This window comes from Coptis chinensis, chromosome 1, assembly GCF_015680905.1.
Source record: "Coptis chinensis isolate HL-2020 chromosome 1, ASM1568090v1, whole genome shotgun sequence".
Classification (NCBI taxonomy): Eukaryota; Viridiplantae; Streptophyta; class Magnoliopsida; order Ranunculales; family Ranunculaceae; genus Coptis; species Coptis chinensis.
The window spans coordinates 86,506,020-86,522,460 of NC_141456.1; positions in this window are offsets into that span (position 1 = coordinate 86,506,020).

A 16,441-nucleotide genomic window follows, 5' to 3' on the forward strand; every position below is an offset into this window, starting at 1 on the left:
AATTGCCTTAAATTTTTTTGACAACTTCCCGATTCGGTTTGGAAACTCAAAACCTATATAAACATTATTCATTCTCCACACAAAACTCACATTTCACTTTCATCTTTCACCTTTCACTCCCAAATTTTCCTTCTTTTCCTTAACTTCAACTTCAAACTCAAAAGGCTCGGCCAAGGCTCGATGGAGCCACCCGTGCCCAAAACACTGTAAGTCTAGTTTTCCTATGAGAGCGACCGCACCCTCCCAAGACCAAACCTAAGCGCGACCTGCGCCCAAAATACTGTAAGTCAAATTTCACTTGAGCGCGACCCGCACCCTTCCCAGACCAAACCTGAGCGCGACCCGTGCCTAAAACACTATTAGTCCGATTGCACCTGAGCGCTACCCGTTCCCATACAAGGCTTAGGTTGAGCACCCCCGCGCCCTGATATCCGTACGCACGAAAAATTCTAATTTTTTGTGGGTTGTTCCAGGATCGTTCCAGCTGTTCTAGAGAGTATTTTTGTGATGACATCCCCTCATATCATACAGGAACAGTCTTTTAAAGTCTTGTTCCAAAGTGACTCTTATGGTGCTTGGTTTCGCGAGGTTATCATACACGTAGGCTGGGAACCGCTAATGGTAAGACCTGATGAACTTTATTCTCCCGCACTTATATCTTATTTTTATGATCATTGTAAGTTCTTTGATAGACCAGATAACAAGTGTTCTCCATCACCATCGGGGATGAACCGATGGAAATTTCCAGGTTCTTGCTAGCCTTTGTTCTTGGACTTGCTAAGCCCGCTAAAATACAAGACTCATGGGCCTATTTGGTAGATAATATGTACATGTATAACAATGAGGATTTGCATGAGCATTACGGGGAAGGAATCTTTAGGATAGAGGACCAAGGGGATTATAAAGTCGCCCTTGGTAGCCTATCTATGAACGTGGGCATTGTTATGTTTTGGATCATGCTAAACATTAGAGGGGAATGGCGTTATTCTTCTGTGAATGACGAAACTTGTGATATTTTCCTTGCTTTAGCTGGGGGACGTACACTCTACGATATTCCCCAGACCCTAATGTCTAGTTTAGCCCGAGCCCATAGCAAGAGGCATAAGTACCTTCTTATACCTGTTTTAATTTGCCGTATTATGCTATGTTTCTTCCCTATTTTTTGTGCCCACTTCACGGATTGGGTTGGGTCGACATTATGAGACCCACCAATTGTATTATTCGATCGTTCCATGCAATGACTTTGCAAAGGTGGAGGATACAACCTCATCAAGTTGCACCTTACATCCCATCCGACCAAGTGGAGCTTGACATGTTAGCTATGGTAGACGATAAGTGGCGTGAAGCCTAGCAAATTACCATGGCGTGGCACGATGCGAAGGAACCTCATTTCTTTATAGAAGATGATGAGGATGATGAGTAAATGCGAGAGAGGAGGTAAGTTTTAGTTTCAGTAAGTGTCTGCTTATGTCCCAAGTAATTTGATTCTTGTTAACCCCATAACGGGTGGAACTCATATAGGGTTGCATCTATTTTTCTTTTTCTATAGGAGTATGTTTTAACCTTGTTTTGCAAATATTCCAAAATTTCACGCGTTTCCATGGCATTTCTCTACCTTTTTTTATTTAAATACTTTGAGGACAAAGCATGCTTCTTGTTTGGGGGCATAGAAACACGTGTAATTAAGGCATCTGTTAGGAAATAGATATGTACAGTATGCACTTGTTTTCTAGTAAAAATTAAAAAATTTCAAAAAAAATATAAATAAAAAGTTATGCTATACACTTAGGAATATTGGTATTGTTTTCTTTCTCTATGCTCTGAATAATCTAGAAGTCTCACGTAGCTTTTGCATTAGAATTACTTTTAGAAACTTAGGTTAATATGTAGGTAATAATCTTTGCATCTATCTATAAATATATTACATGAGTATCTATGATTGTTTGGTAGTAAGTTTCTGAAATCTAGGCTAGAGTACTTATTCTACAAATCCTATGAGAATATAGCCTAAAGCCTTATATGAGTGAAACATTTGAGAAATGACACAAGGGAGAAGTAAAATCCGGATAGGGAAATCATACATCCACTTGCTTGATCACTATACCATATCCTAAGCGAGAATTTAGGCCCTCTTTGGATCGATATAGCCAGAAATTCAAACCTATGAATTATTTTCCGCTAGTCGCCCCTCTGAGCCTTTCTTTAGCCTTTCATAAATTGCAAATCCTTTACCCTGTTACAAAAACAAAACAAAACAAAACAAAATAAAATAAATAAAAAATAAAAATAAATAAAAATCAGCCTGCCCATTCTTTGAATGAGTCTGAGAATATAGATGAAGAATAGAAAAGAGAAAGACTTTTGAAATCAAGAATTTGTTAGTTGCTTCAGATAAGAAAAGAAAGTTTCCATCCAAATAAAAAAAAATTAATTATAAATAAATAAAAGAAAATAAAGAGTTAGAACTCCAAAAATAGAATCAAATTAGTCAAAAGCCAAAGAAAAAAAAAAAAAAAAAAATATGGCTAAGGATGGAAACAAAGTGTAGAAGCAAAAGTAAAGAACAAGGTTTTCTCTAGTTACATAATATTAACACTCTATTATCTTAGACTTGTCCTTTTTAAATATCCATTTCCTTCATTCTTAAACCATCTCCTAATCCCCGCAACACCTAATAAAGACCTCTAGCTCAATTAGAAATAGGTTAGTATGATAATAAGTGGCAGATGTGTTTGATCGACTCCGGCTTCCTTGTATATCATTGAGATTGTAAAGTAAAGTGTTCCCACTGCACACTGGAGTAGCGAAACTAGAGTGGAAAAATCAGAGTGGTTTTTGTCTTGACATTTATGTGCGGACCTACTTAAGGACGCTATTCTGAGTTTTCAAAAACTGACCTGCTAGTGCATTTCATAGTATTACTCATTGTATATATGTTTATTCGTAGATGATTGATTCTTATGCATATATTAGCTTAGGTTCCGACTTGATTATTCTTTATTCATTCCTAGTGAGATATATAGACAATTGGGAGCATAAATAAGGAAACAATAGTTTTATTTCTTAGTCGTTGTAGTATAGATGAAGTTTGTGAGTACCTTCACTGGAAAACTCTTATGAGGCTATAACTCGTTCACTAGGGAATTCCTAATGGTTTAAGGCTTTGTTGTATATGGTCAATGCAATCGCACTCGGCGAAACGAGAGTAGTTAGAACTCCATTTTTGGTCACTTATTCTAATTTCTCATATTTGCTTGAGGACATGCAAAATGCTGTTTGGGGTTGGTTTGATAAGAGCCAAAAACTGTAGTTTTAACCCCTTAACAATAATACTTTTAGACCAATTATGCGAGTAATAAATAAGAGTTAATGCTGATTATGTGTTTTTATGTATTTCAGGCATTGAAGTCAATTATGTGCAGAAATGTGTCACTTTGGTAAGATAAAAGAGCAAGGGTTGGTTGCTAAGAAGTTCTGTGATTAAAGGCCAAGATTCAAGGGGAAAAAGCCTTTGTAAAGCCCGGTCAAAGATGAAAAGTCAAAGTTAACGTGGGCAGAAATAGCACACAAAAGTCAGCAAAACTTTCAAAGACCATATCTTTGGGCTTAGACCTCGGAATTGGGCCTACTTTATGTCAAAACGACTGTCTTGGAAAGAGCTTTCCAATGTTCCAATCTTTGACCCAATCAGAGGAGCAGAACTGGACGAAAAATCTGTTAAAGTAAAATCTAGCTGAAAAGGCCTCTGTAGACTAAAGAAATTGGATTTTAGGCTCGATTTTCCAGCCCAAAACATAGCTCCTCAGCCCAAGCACGAAAATGTGGATCTTGTCTCCTCCATTTCAAAGCACAAGACTTAACTCTTAAGAATAATTAGTTTAGGTAGCAAGTAGCCATTAGATAGTAGTTTAGATCTAGATTTAGTCTCCATTAATTAATTAGTTTTCATTTACCTTGTTTTTAATTTAGTATTTGAATCAATTGTTATTTCTTCATTATATTAATAAAGTTAGTTAGTTCTTCATAATATAGTTTCATTTCATTAAATCATTGTAGTTTCAATTCATAGATATAGCTATTTACCATTATTAGTTTCAATTAAATCTTGCATGAGTAGATCCATTTAGTTCAAATAAGCAAAGTTATAATCTTTATATCATGTCTTGCTTAAATTTATATATTAATGATAGCATAATGATTCTAGGCTAAACCTCTATTAGAGGGGGTTGAAGAAGCCTTGATGAAGCTTGATTTTTGTTATGCGTAGAATAGTCGTGATTTCCCATTCCATTCTAGAAAACGATTAGTTCACCAAGAGAATGGGTTTGATTGTTTCACATGCTAGATGTTAGTTGGTAGAGATTACCAAGAACAACTAGGGATTAGGAAGAACCAATTGTTATGCGAAAGCAGTTCAATTTGGATTACGACAATTTTTCGTTAGTTAATTAAGTCGAGTTAAGGTGGAATCAATCCCCCCTAATTCTTTATCTAGTATCAATTTAGTATTCCGTAGTCGTATAATATCATATCTTGTTAGTTTAATTTGTATCGTAGTATAAATTTCATAAAACTCTCATTAACTTTGGATAGATTGATAATCTTAGGAAACACGAATTCTAAAGAACTAGGAGTGGAACGAATCTTTCACTCCAGCTCTATTTCGATAGAATCGAGAGTAGAAATCTTTGATAAACAATTTAGAGACACAAGTTTAGTTTTAGTTTTACTTGCGTTTGGTTTAATCGCTTATTCGTAGGTAAAACTATTCATTTTACTTTTATCAATACCTCAATATAATGTATGATCAGTAAGAAAATCTATTGGAGTATGAACAATAATTGTTCATACCTATTTGGGGTATGAACCTCAACATGAGCTATGAACACTCATTGTTCATATTGTTCATACATCAACATAATGTATGATTAGTAAGAACACTTATTGGAGTATGAACAATCACTGTTCACACCTATTTGGGTATGAACAATCACTGTTCATAACTCAACATGAGCTATGAACACTCATTGTTCATATGAACAATCACTGTTCACACCTTAACGTAATTTATTATCAGTAAGAACACCTATTGGAGTACGAACAATCGTTGTTCAAACTTATTTGGGGTACGAACAATCATTGTTCATACTTCAACATGAGCTATGAGCAATCATTGTTCATACCTATTTGGGGTATGAACAATCAATGTTCATACCTCAACAAAATGTATGATAAGTAAGAACACATATTGGAGTATGAACAATCATTATTTATACCTTAACATGAGTTATGAATAATCAATGTTCATACCTCAGCATATTGTATGAGGTATATTAACCTATTTGGGTATGAACACTCATTGTTCATAGCAAAACGATTAAAAGGGTAAAATTGGAAAATATTTATTTCAAATATAGTCTATTTGTCGTTACAAGTTATTTTCACTCGAAAATTGGTTTTCTGGGTTATTTACACCCAAAAATTGTCCTTGAGAGTGATTAAAAAAAACACTGGTTCTGTGAGTAATTTTAACTCTTAAATGGGCCTTGGGACCAATTTCTTGTATATATAATAGCAGACCCTTTTGGAGGTCTCTAAGGCTATCCACGTCAGGTGGGGGTATTAAGGAAAAATAAAAGAAAAAAATGGGAACAAAATCTACAGAAAATTAAGCGCAAAACAAAACATTGTTCTATTCTATAACACACCGTACCTCTTTCCTAAACCCGTTGGTTTTCTTCCTCTACCATCCAAAGATTAGTCTAAACCCAATGCTCTTCAGTTCTTCTTCTTCTTCTTGTTCTTGTTCGAAAAACCGAAACATAGGTTTCTAACGTTAGTTACTGCTTTATATTTGGAAACACAATCCCTACAAATGATATCGCACAAAGGGTTTCGTTCTCAAGAATCAATCATATCTTTCAAACTTCAAACCAAAGGATTTCATATTGATGATAAATTAAGAACTATACACAAATTTGAAGGGTTTGAAACCAAGGAGGCCTGTAAGAAAGTCCAGCAGCTATTCTTCCATTATTTTTCTATCTATCAAAAGTTTGGTGGAAGGTACTTTTTATTCTTTAACTATCAAAAGTTTGCATTGATTCTCACTATTAAGAATTAACTACTTTTAGCTATTATTTTTAGTATTTTTGACTACGTAGTTAGATTAATTCTTCCCTAATACTTTTTTTAATTGCAAATGCATTACTTACATTCTAATCCTTCGCCAGAAAATAACAGTGATTCCAAATTTTAATACTCCATGCGATTATTTTCAATACTACATTTGTAGTAGGGACTTTAAATTATTAGTATGGTTAAATAGTTGCTCCTGAAATAAAATTGTGCATATATTGTTACTTATTGGTGCTTTTTCAAATTGATGGGTAGTCAGGCATGTTGAAGCTTCCCTTTCATCTATTTGTAGATAGTTGTATGCACTTTTCTAGACAATTTGTTTACTTATCAACTAGCACTCTTAGAATAAGTGTGATATATATGTCTTTGTGTTGGGAGTGGCTTACATAAACTAATTTCAATGTTTACCCAAGACTGTGTTTTGGTTCATGTCATCAATGAGGTTCTATTTGCATTTAATGTTGGATTGCTCTTTCTTTTTTTCACTATATATATCATCTATATGGTTTGATAAAATTAATATGTAGTAATTTCTTGCAGGTGCGACAACAATTGTTAAAGGGAAATGCATTGGGAAATTAACACTGGATCTCGGTTAAATTACGAGCTGACTAAAAGATGTATATCCTCAGGTATGTGCAACTAATCCAATAGAATGGTATTTAAAATGCTGAAGAACCAAATAATCCAATAGTAGTATTAATCTCTATATACTATTTTGGGTGTTTATGTAGAATAGTTTTGTAGGATCGCTTGGTGTTTTTGATGTCTTTATTGGTTCACCTCAAATTAGTTGTCTTTATGCACATCTGCCAAATTTTTTTATTGACCATTCAACAAATTTTTAGGTGCTATATTCAATTTTCGGATAAAAGGAAGATGTTCAAAATAAATAGCAAAATGAGTGCGATTGCATTGACCATATGCAACAAGGCCTTAAACTACTAGGAATTCCCCAGTGGATGAGCTTTAAGCCTCGTGAGAGTTTTCTAGAGAAGGTACTCACAAACTTCTTCTATCTAGTACAAAGGGTCTTGTTCCCTTATCTATTCTTAGAAGTCTATACATCTCATTAGCGGGGAATAAGGACAAGCTCCTTTGAACTTAGAATAACATATGTATAGTAATTTAATCATCTAAAGACAAATGCGCAAACATGAGCAATGAAATGCAAAAGCAGAGTCGCTTCCGAAACGTTTGGAGAACGTCCTTAAGGTGGGTTCTCTCAAATTCTCTGATAGATTCACTCAAGTTTCATTCTCTTAAATGCAGCGGCCAATTATATTCCTTACATACACGAATGACGTCCAAAGGAAACCAGGGTCGATTGATCACACTTGCCACTTACTATCACACCATCCTATTCCTAATTGACCTAGAGGTTTTATTAAGAGTTACGGGGCTAGGGTGATGGTTTAGAAAGGAAAAGGAAGGGGAAAACATAATATGATAAGTTGGGAAATTGGGTCTTTGTGGTACTTGTAACTAGAGAAGAACCTCGTTTTTTTTTCTTCCGAATTGTGATTCATTCTTTAGCCCTTTAGCTTTGTCACTCCATATGATTTTGAAATTTTGGGAGTTCTGATCAGTCCTCAAATATGTGTTTTATTACCTTTACAATGCTTTAAATATGCCCTTCAAATGCTTAATGAACAGACAACTTATAACTTTTGCTACCATTTGCAGGATACAGGCCATTTAGGACGTATATTCCTAAAATGTGCATTTTAGCGCCAAAAGGTTTGTTATTGACACTGCTTGGGAAGATTCTAGCTTAGGAGCAAAAGTACCAGAAAGTCAAAGTCAACTCTCAAAGACTCAAACTCAAAGCTAAAAGATATGGACTCAGGGACTTAAAGTCAAAATCAAGAATTCATTAGTATAGGCTTAGGTCAAAAGCCCACAAAGCTTAAAGGTTGTTTCTAGAAGGAAGGTCAAAGATGTAATTGGTGTCCTATATAAACCAAAAAGATGTAGAGAATTAGTTATCCAATATTTTAGGGTCCAAACCATTTGGTTTGTTAGGAGTAGAAACCCTAGAGCTAATATTTGGTCAATAAGAGTAGATTAAATATTTTAATTTAATAGTGTAATTTGTTATATCCTTAATTTCCATTTTTATGTTCTTCAAGCTTTAAGTGATTTAATACAACTTTTCAATATTCTCTTTAATACAAGTTTTCATTCTTCTCTTCAATATAAGTTTTCTCTACTTATCTCTCTTTGATTCAATCCCAACACTAGTTATACTCATTTGACAAGTTCAAATGAGTATGACTTTGTGAGCAAGATATCCATCAAAACCAATTTCATTCCATGTTTTGATTCAACAACAAGTTAAAAGCAATTTTTAATCCATCTACAAATCAACCAAGAGTTTCACATTAAGAAGTAATTTCAAATACCCATTAGAAAGTAGGAGAGAAGAGGTACAAGTCTAGGTTTTTCCAACCATCAAAACCATCCTCCAAACAAAGAATTCAAGATGAACAACACAACCCTCGACACAAATACTCCCAACTCTTCAAATGGCGCCGCTGCTGGGGACTTAAATGGGGGGAGGAAGATGGAGAAAAAAATCACTCATTGAACCCTTCTTCTCAATCTTAATTTCAATTTTTTTTTTTTTTTTTTTTCTTGATTTCGTTACTGATGTTTCATTTTTGCATGTTTACATCACACTTCTACGCAAACAGAGCTCGAGAATAGCACGAGACGAATCACCGGAACTTGCTGGAGAAAAAAGTGTGCAAACGGAGTAAAATAACCCACGCGACACCTGTTACCAATGCCCCCACGCGCGAAACGCACTCACACATGTCAGACACACACCCACATACGACACACAACCACAAATCATTCACCTGCACCCATATATGACATGCATCCACGCCTCATTCACCCATGTCGCACCTCGATTTTCTCCGACGAAGATTCCGTTGGCTCGGAATCTTCATGTGTAAGCCTACTTTAATTATCCCTGTTCTTTTTAATTCAACTGTTAGTAGATAAAAAGTAGATAGATTTGCAAAGTTTTGAGTTTTCAAAACCAAAAATTCAATTAAAAAAGCATTTTTAAAATTAAAAGTTTTTATTAATTAAAATGAATTAGTAATCCATCAGCAAGGTTAAATATTAACATTAGTTTAGTAGTATGCTTAGGTTTTATTTTCTATTAATTGTTGTTTATGTATGATTAGATTAAGATAATATCATATAGTTAAGTCAATTAAAATACAAAAAACTTAATTAGGATAAATACAAAATAGTTTAAGTTTTGGAAGTTTAGTCTTTTGGTTAAAGTTTTCTTACCAAGAGTTGGGTATTCAACCAACTTGGACTGATTAGATGTGTGAGGCGAATAGTGTAATATCACGCTCACACATCTCAACCCAACTTGGGTTCCAATCTTTGACAAATACTTTCCAAACTTTTACATATTATGTTTAATTAATCATTAGGGAAGAGTTAATTAGCTAAACGTAGTTAATTTTTTGTGTTTACCGCTTTCATTGTTTTAAGCCCATGATGGCAACTTTGTTTTAGGCCCACGAAGGCAACCAATTGTATCTTATTGGCTTTGCCACATTTGGACCCAACTTGTGGGTCTTAGTTAGATTAAACTTGTAACCGTAAGGAAAAGCTCGAATGTTAGGTTGACACACAAGACACCAAACATTTCGTCAACCCCACCACGTCGCCTTCACCCCAATTGTAAGCACAGCTTGGGCGGTAATTTCTAAACCTCCTCGCTACAAAGTGTAAGAGGACACTTGTGTGTTACTAAGCATGTTTGCATGATTGTGTGATTTAAGTTTCAGTCTAGTCTTTACATTAACACTAAGGTTAAGCCCGAGCCTTAAAAGAATAAAAAGTGGGATTAAGCCCCACTTTAGAACGGACGTTGCGTGAACTATTTGTCACATAGACCAAACTAAAAAGATAAAATCAATCAAGCCAAACATCTAGCATGAACAAAGAGAGTAGTGAATTACCAAATTCTAGTGGACCAACCACCTTCCTCACTCCCCTCCCTAAAAAATACCATGAGTGAGATTATTGGTGGCACACCATCTGGTGAAGTAACAATCTTCTCCCTCGACGGGTGTAGTCCCCAAAACCTAGTTTTGCACCCACTGTTAAATTCAAACAGGGCATAGTTTCCAATCTATAGACATTGCATGCAAACTTTTCAAAAACTTCAAAGTTACAAATGAATTTCTACAGGTTGTGCATCATTCTTGTTTAAGTATCCATGTCTTATCAATATACATCGCAACCGTCATGGAATTATAATACAAACCGAGAACCTTATTCTTGTTATGGTAGTCTGTATCATTGGGCATCTCAATGCACATCATATATCAAGTTCAAGCCTCCTATAGAATATTCTTACGTTTATGAACCTCAATTTTCAAATTTCCATAGTACCCAATACACCCCAGAGTTTTCTAATCATGCAGACAATTCATGGAATTTCACCACAAATAGTCAACCATTATTCATATATCCACCCGGTTAGTCAGAATATAGATTCAATAACAGTCCATTGCCATTCATATCACCATCCAAAGATGCCTAAAATAGGAACCGACGGGAACTGAGACGTCTAACAAAGTGTGGCTCAAGAAAGAAGTAAGTGGTAAGAAGGAAGAAGAGAAGAAAGAGAAAGAGCAGAAAAATGCCCAACCACAAGAAAATGGGAAAACACAGGAGGTAAGGTCAGAAGTGCAACAAGTGCATGTTGTACCAGATGAGGAAGTAGGCTGGGAATCCCCTACCAAGAGGCATCGATGTAAGGCTAGAAATTTACAAGGGCAAGGCAGCACTATGACTGAGGTGGAGACAGTTAAGGTAGGAAATGACCGCATGGAGATAAGGGTAGAAGGGGACGAACAAGGAAAGGAACAGAGGGATAGAAACATACAACAAAACTCAAAAAAAGAAATGGGTACTAAGACTAAAGAGAAATCAGCAGAGAATATAGTGGAAAGGGAAACAGAGGGGCAAGTATAACAAGGGAAGACGGCCTCAAGAGAACTCAATACCACAAAGGGAAGTAAATCCAGTGGAAGCACCGGTAATAAGGCAGCTACAAGTCCAAGGGGAAGACAAAAAACAGTGGCTACCAAGTACGGTCACTCTAAGCACGCCAACACTCGAAAATGAATACAGTCTATTAGAATTTTAGGGCGGTGAATAAAAAGTTTAAGCAAAATGAAATAAAATAGTTGATTAGGAAGTATCATCTGAAGATTGTAGCATTAGTGGAAACGAAAGTCAAACAAGCCAAGATGGATGGGATTGTGAATAATTGCTTCTCGGGATGGTAGGTGGCTCATAACTATGAGTTTAGTGACATCGGCAAGATATGGGTTGCATGGGATCCACAGGAGTGTGGAGTGAGTAATATAAGGAAAGGGTTACAGAGTATCACTATGGAAGTAAAGCTACATAATGGCAAGGTATTTGAGCTAACAGTTGTGTATGCAAGCACTAACTCTTATACTCGACAACAGCTATGGGATGAGTTGATTAATATCTCCAATACCACTCGACTTTGGATGGTCATGGGAGACTTTAATTCTTTCTTACACTCGCATGAGAGAGTAGGGGGCACACAGACAAGACCGCAACACTTTGCTGATCTCTTGCAATGTGTCACCATTACAGGGCTCAGGGATTTGAAATCTAAGGGGAATACGCTCACATAGAGTGATAAGAGGGAGAACAGAATTTGGCGGAAACTTGATAGGGTTATGGTTAATGCGAATTGGTTTGATGAATTTGAAGACCATGAAGCGGAATTTCGGAACCCAGGTGTAGCGTCTGATCATTCTATTATGGTAGTATATCCTATAAAGCAAAGACATGAAAAGAAGAGAATTTTCAGGTTCTTCAACTTCTAGGTAAAGGAGGAGGGATATATGGAGGTTGTAAAACATGCATGGGGTGCTAAGTTTGGGGGCAATCCGATGTACATATTCATGAGAAAGTTGAAAAAGGTGAAGGGGGAGTTGATTGCATTGAATAAGGCTAGGGTGGGCAATGTAGTGATTAAAGCGGAAACTACTAAGATGGAATTAGATACTGTGCAAACAAAGTTACAAGGAGACCCACTAAATAATACGCTGATTAGGGAAGAGAGGGTGAATATTCATCACCATGTGCAGGCATCTATAACTGAGGAAGAATTTCACAGACAAAAGTCGAGAGATCAGGTGGTTACTGGTGGGGATAACAACACTGCTTAATTTTTAAAATCTATTCAGGCTAGGCAAAACACTAATAAGATAACTTGCTTACTAGATGGCCAGGGAACTGCGATGGAAGATGTGGGGCAGATTAGGGCAGAATGTGTGAAATACTATGAGAAAGTATATAGGCCAAAATGCTTGCCGGATATGAATTTTTAGGTGTTTGAACAGATACAACCAAGGTATCAGATTACACATGAGATGAAGGAACAGTTAAAGAGGGCAGTCACTAGGGATGAGATTGTGGAGGCTCTTGCCAGTATTGACAGTGACAAAGCACCTGGAAGGGATGAATTCTCTTCCTTTTTCTTTAAGTTTGCATGGGGTACTATTGGGGATGATCTAGTGAAAGCCATACAAAGTTTCTTCAGAGCAAATAGGATGTTGGGGGAAGTGAACTCTACTTGCATCACCCTGGTCCCTAAAGTACAGAGTCCCACTTTTCTTGGGGACTATAGACCTATTGCGTGTTGCAGTGTGGTGTATAAATGCATTACAAAGATCATAACAGCTAGAATGAAGGGATTTATTAACTTGATTGTTTTAGATAACCAATCCGCTTTTGTGCCAGGAAGAAGGATCCAAGATAACATCTTACTCTCCCATGAGCTGCTGAATAACTATCACAGGGAGTCCACACCACCAAGATGTGCAGCCAAGATAGATTTGAAGAAAGTGTATGACTCTGTTAGATGGGAAGCAGTTATATTTGCACTATGCAGGTATGGCATGCCGGAGGAGTTCATTAGTTGGATAAAAGTATGCAATGAAAACCCATCTATTATATCATGGTTAATGGTGCGCCTTATGGATACTTTAATGGGACACGTGGAATACGACAGGGGGGGGGGCCCTATGTCTCCTTATCTCTTTGTCATAGTCATGGAGTTATTCACAGAGATTATGCATCATAGTGCAAGGGAGGGACAATTCAAACTACATTACAGGTGCAAGGAACCACTCATTACTCATTTGTCATTTGCTGATCACTTAATAGCATTCATGTATGGGGAGATTGAGACCACCCAATGCTTAAAGGAGAATCTAAAAGTGTTCAAGGACTGTACTGGGCTTGAAGTGAATATACAGAAAAGCCAGATGTTTTTCTCGGGAATGGATGAAACACTGTGTGAGTCTATCAGAGAGGTTATGCAATTTGGGAAACTTGCAGGTTAAATATCTAGGATTGCCTTTGATAACGACAAGACTTTCACATGTTGATTGTCTACCTTTAATAGACAAGATGTCAAAGAGAATACAGAGTTGGAGGGGGAAGCTGCTTTCTTATGCTGGTAGAATGCAACTGGTGAAGTCAGTCCTAAGTAATCTGACTGTCTACTGGTTTGCTTCCTTTCGTATGCCGCAGAGTATTCTGGATGTGGTAAATAGATTATGCAGAAACTTTTTATGGACTAGGCCTGATTGTTTGCAATCACATATGTTAATTAGATGTGAAGAAGTATGTTTTCCTTATGAGGAGGGAGGACTAGGAATAAGAAATGTTAAGACAGTGAACAGAGCAGCCATTCTCCGACATGTGTGGCAATTGGCGAGCAGGAAAGATAACTTATGGGTAACATGGATCTGGCAAAACTTAATCAAGACCAAGAACCTCTGGAGCATGATGATCCCACAGGACTGTTCACATAGCTGGAGAGCAATACTAAGAAGCAGAGAGGATGCAAAGAATATAGCACAACACCAGATTAGGGATGGGAGAAACACTATGATATGGCAGGACCCTTGCCACCCCCAAGGCATATTGAAAGAGTGGTTTCCTCAAACTTATCTCTATAACTAAACTTGTCACATTATCGCGACTGTTTCGAATCTCATCAATGGAGAAGAATGGAATATCCCTCAACACTTGGAGAATCGGTGCCCAGACATAGTAAAAGATATGTGGGAGGGAGTTACCATCAAAGGGGGGATTGACGAAGTGGTATGGACTGTATCAATGTATGGTGAATTTCAGCTCAAAGACACATATGAAACCATAAGGAGGAAACTTCAACCGAATGACTGACATAGAGTAATTTGGTTTACAAATCGTATTCCAAGGCAATCCTTTATAGGGTGGATGGTAATGAATGGAGCACTTAAAACTTTAACCAAGATGTATGACTGGAAGGTGGTACCATCGAAACTATGTGTACTGTGCTGGAGGGAAGATGAAACTGAGATACACTTATTTTTCCATTGTAACTTCACAAAATATATATGGATCCATCTTCTTTCATATGCAGGTTATAATAGGATGTTGGCAGTAACTTGGGAAGAAGAAATCCGATGGGTACTCAAAGAAAGCAAAGGGAAAGGGGGAAAACAAGATGCATTGAAACTGCTACTGAATGGGTTCTTCTATTGGGTTTGGCAAGAAAGAAATGAGAGAATCTTTAGGAACCAACACATCATATCAAAAGAGATCATTCACAAGATCATTGGAGATGTAAAGATCAAACTACATGCTGTAAATTTCAAGGTCAGAGAAGGACCTAAGCGGCAACAGTTCATGGAGACTTGGAATGTCAGAACCACCGCTACTCAAGAGAAGAGAGTGTACTGTAGTTGGGAGAGAGGAGGACCAGATATGTTAAATCTTAATACAGATGGCACGCTACAAGGGACGCTCGGTGGATGGGCTGCTGCTATTAGAGGCCCAACAGGAGAAGTCATAGCTGCTGCTCATGGTAGGTCAGAATATTAGGCAATTGCGTGGATAGAATTGCAAGGATTACATCAAGGGATGAAGTTAGTGAATGCAAAGAACATCACAAGGTTGTGAGCACAAACAAACTCCACCAATGTAATTTCATTTATGAAGACAGCTCACCCGTGGCAGCTGAAGCACATAATCAGAGATATCCAGTTGTTGGCTCAGGAGTTAGAAACTTTTGAGTTAGTTCATGTGTACATGGAAAGTAATAGGCTAGCTGATTTGTTAGCATCAACTATACCTAATGATAGATTTATTGAACTGATCCCTAGCTTATTTTCAGAAGAGATTAGGAAAATTGTATAGGATGATGCTAGTGGGAAATAGTACTTGATATGTAATTGACTCTAGACCGATTTTATTTATGAATAAAGGGGTAGGGGACCCCATTAACAACCCCGCTTGCCAACCAAAAAAAAAATCACATCACCATCCATTTCAAATTCATATTCCACTCCACCATCTATCACATACCAACTTTACCAAGCAATGGTCAAGCAAACAATTCAAATACAACAAATAGCAAAGGCTTTATGTTCTCTCCAATCCATTTCAATTGATACCACATCTGAGAGTAATATTCTTCCCACCAGTGTAGAAGCCAACCAAAAAGAGGAACAAGGTGTTGCTATAATAGAGCCAATTGCTAAAGCCAATCCTGATTTTAATGACCAATTAAAACCATATCACCATCCACCTGACTATCGTGTGAATTCCATATTCTATAATGATAACTATATGCATGAGAACATGATAAGAGCCCAAAACTGTAGTTTTAACCCCTTAGCAGTCATACTTTTAGACCAATTATGTGAGTAATAAGTAAAAGTTAATACTGATTACGTGTTTTTATGTATTTCAGGCTTCAAAGTCAATTATGTGCAGGAATGTGCCACTTTGATGAGATAAAGGAGCAATGGTTGGTTACTAAGGAGTTCGGTGATTAAAGGCCAAGATTCAAGAAGACGAAGCCTTTGTAAAGCCTGGTCAAAAGATGAAAAGTCAAAGTCCACGCAGTAAACAAACAACAAAGTCAACAGAACTTCCGAAGACCATATCTTTAGACTCAGACCTCAGAATTGGGCCTACCTTATGTCAAAACGACCGGCTCGGAAAGAGATTTCCAATGGTCCAAGCCTTGACCCAATCAGAGGAGCAGAAGTGGACGAAAAGTCTGTTGAAGAGAACTACAGCTGAAGAGGCCTTTTTGGACCGAAAGAATTGGGTTTTGGGCCTGATTCTCTGGCCCAAAACATGGCTCCAAGCCCATGCACGATTTTTGGATCTGGATGTATAAAAACAAAAGCTTCACTCTTTGTTAATGGTA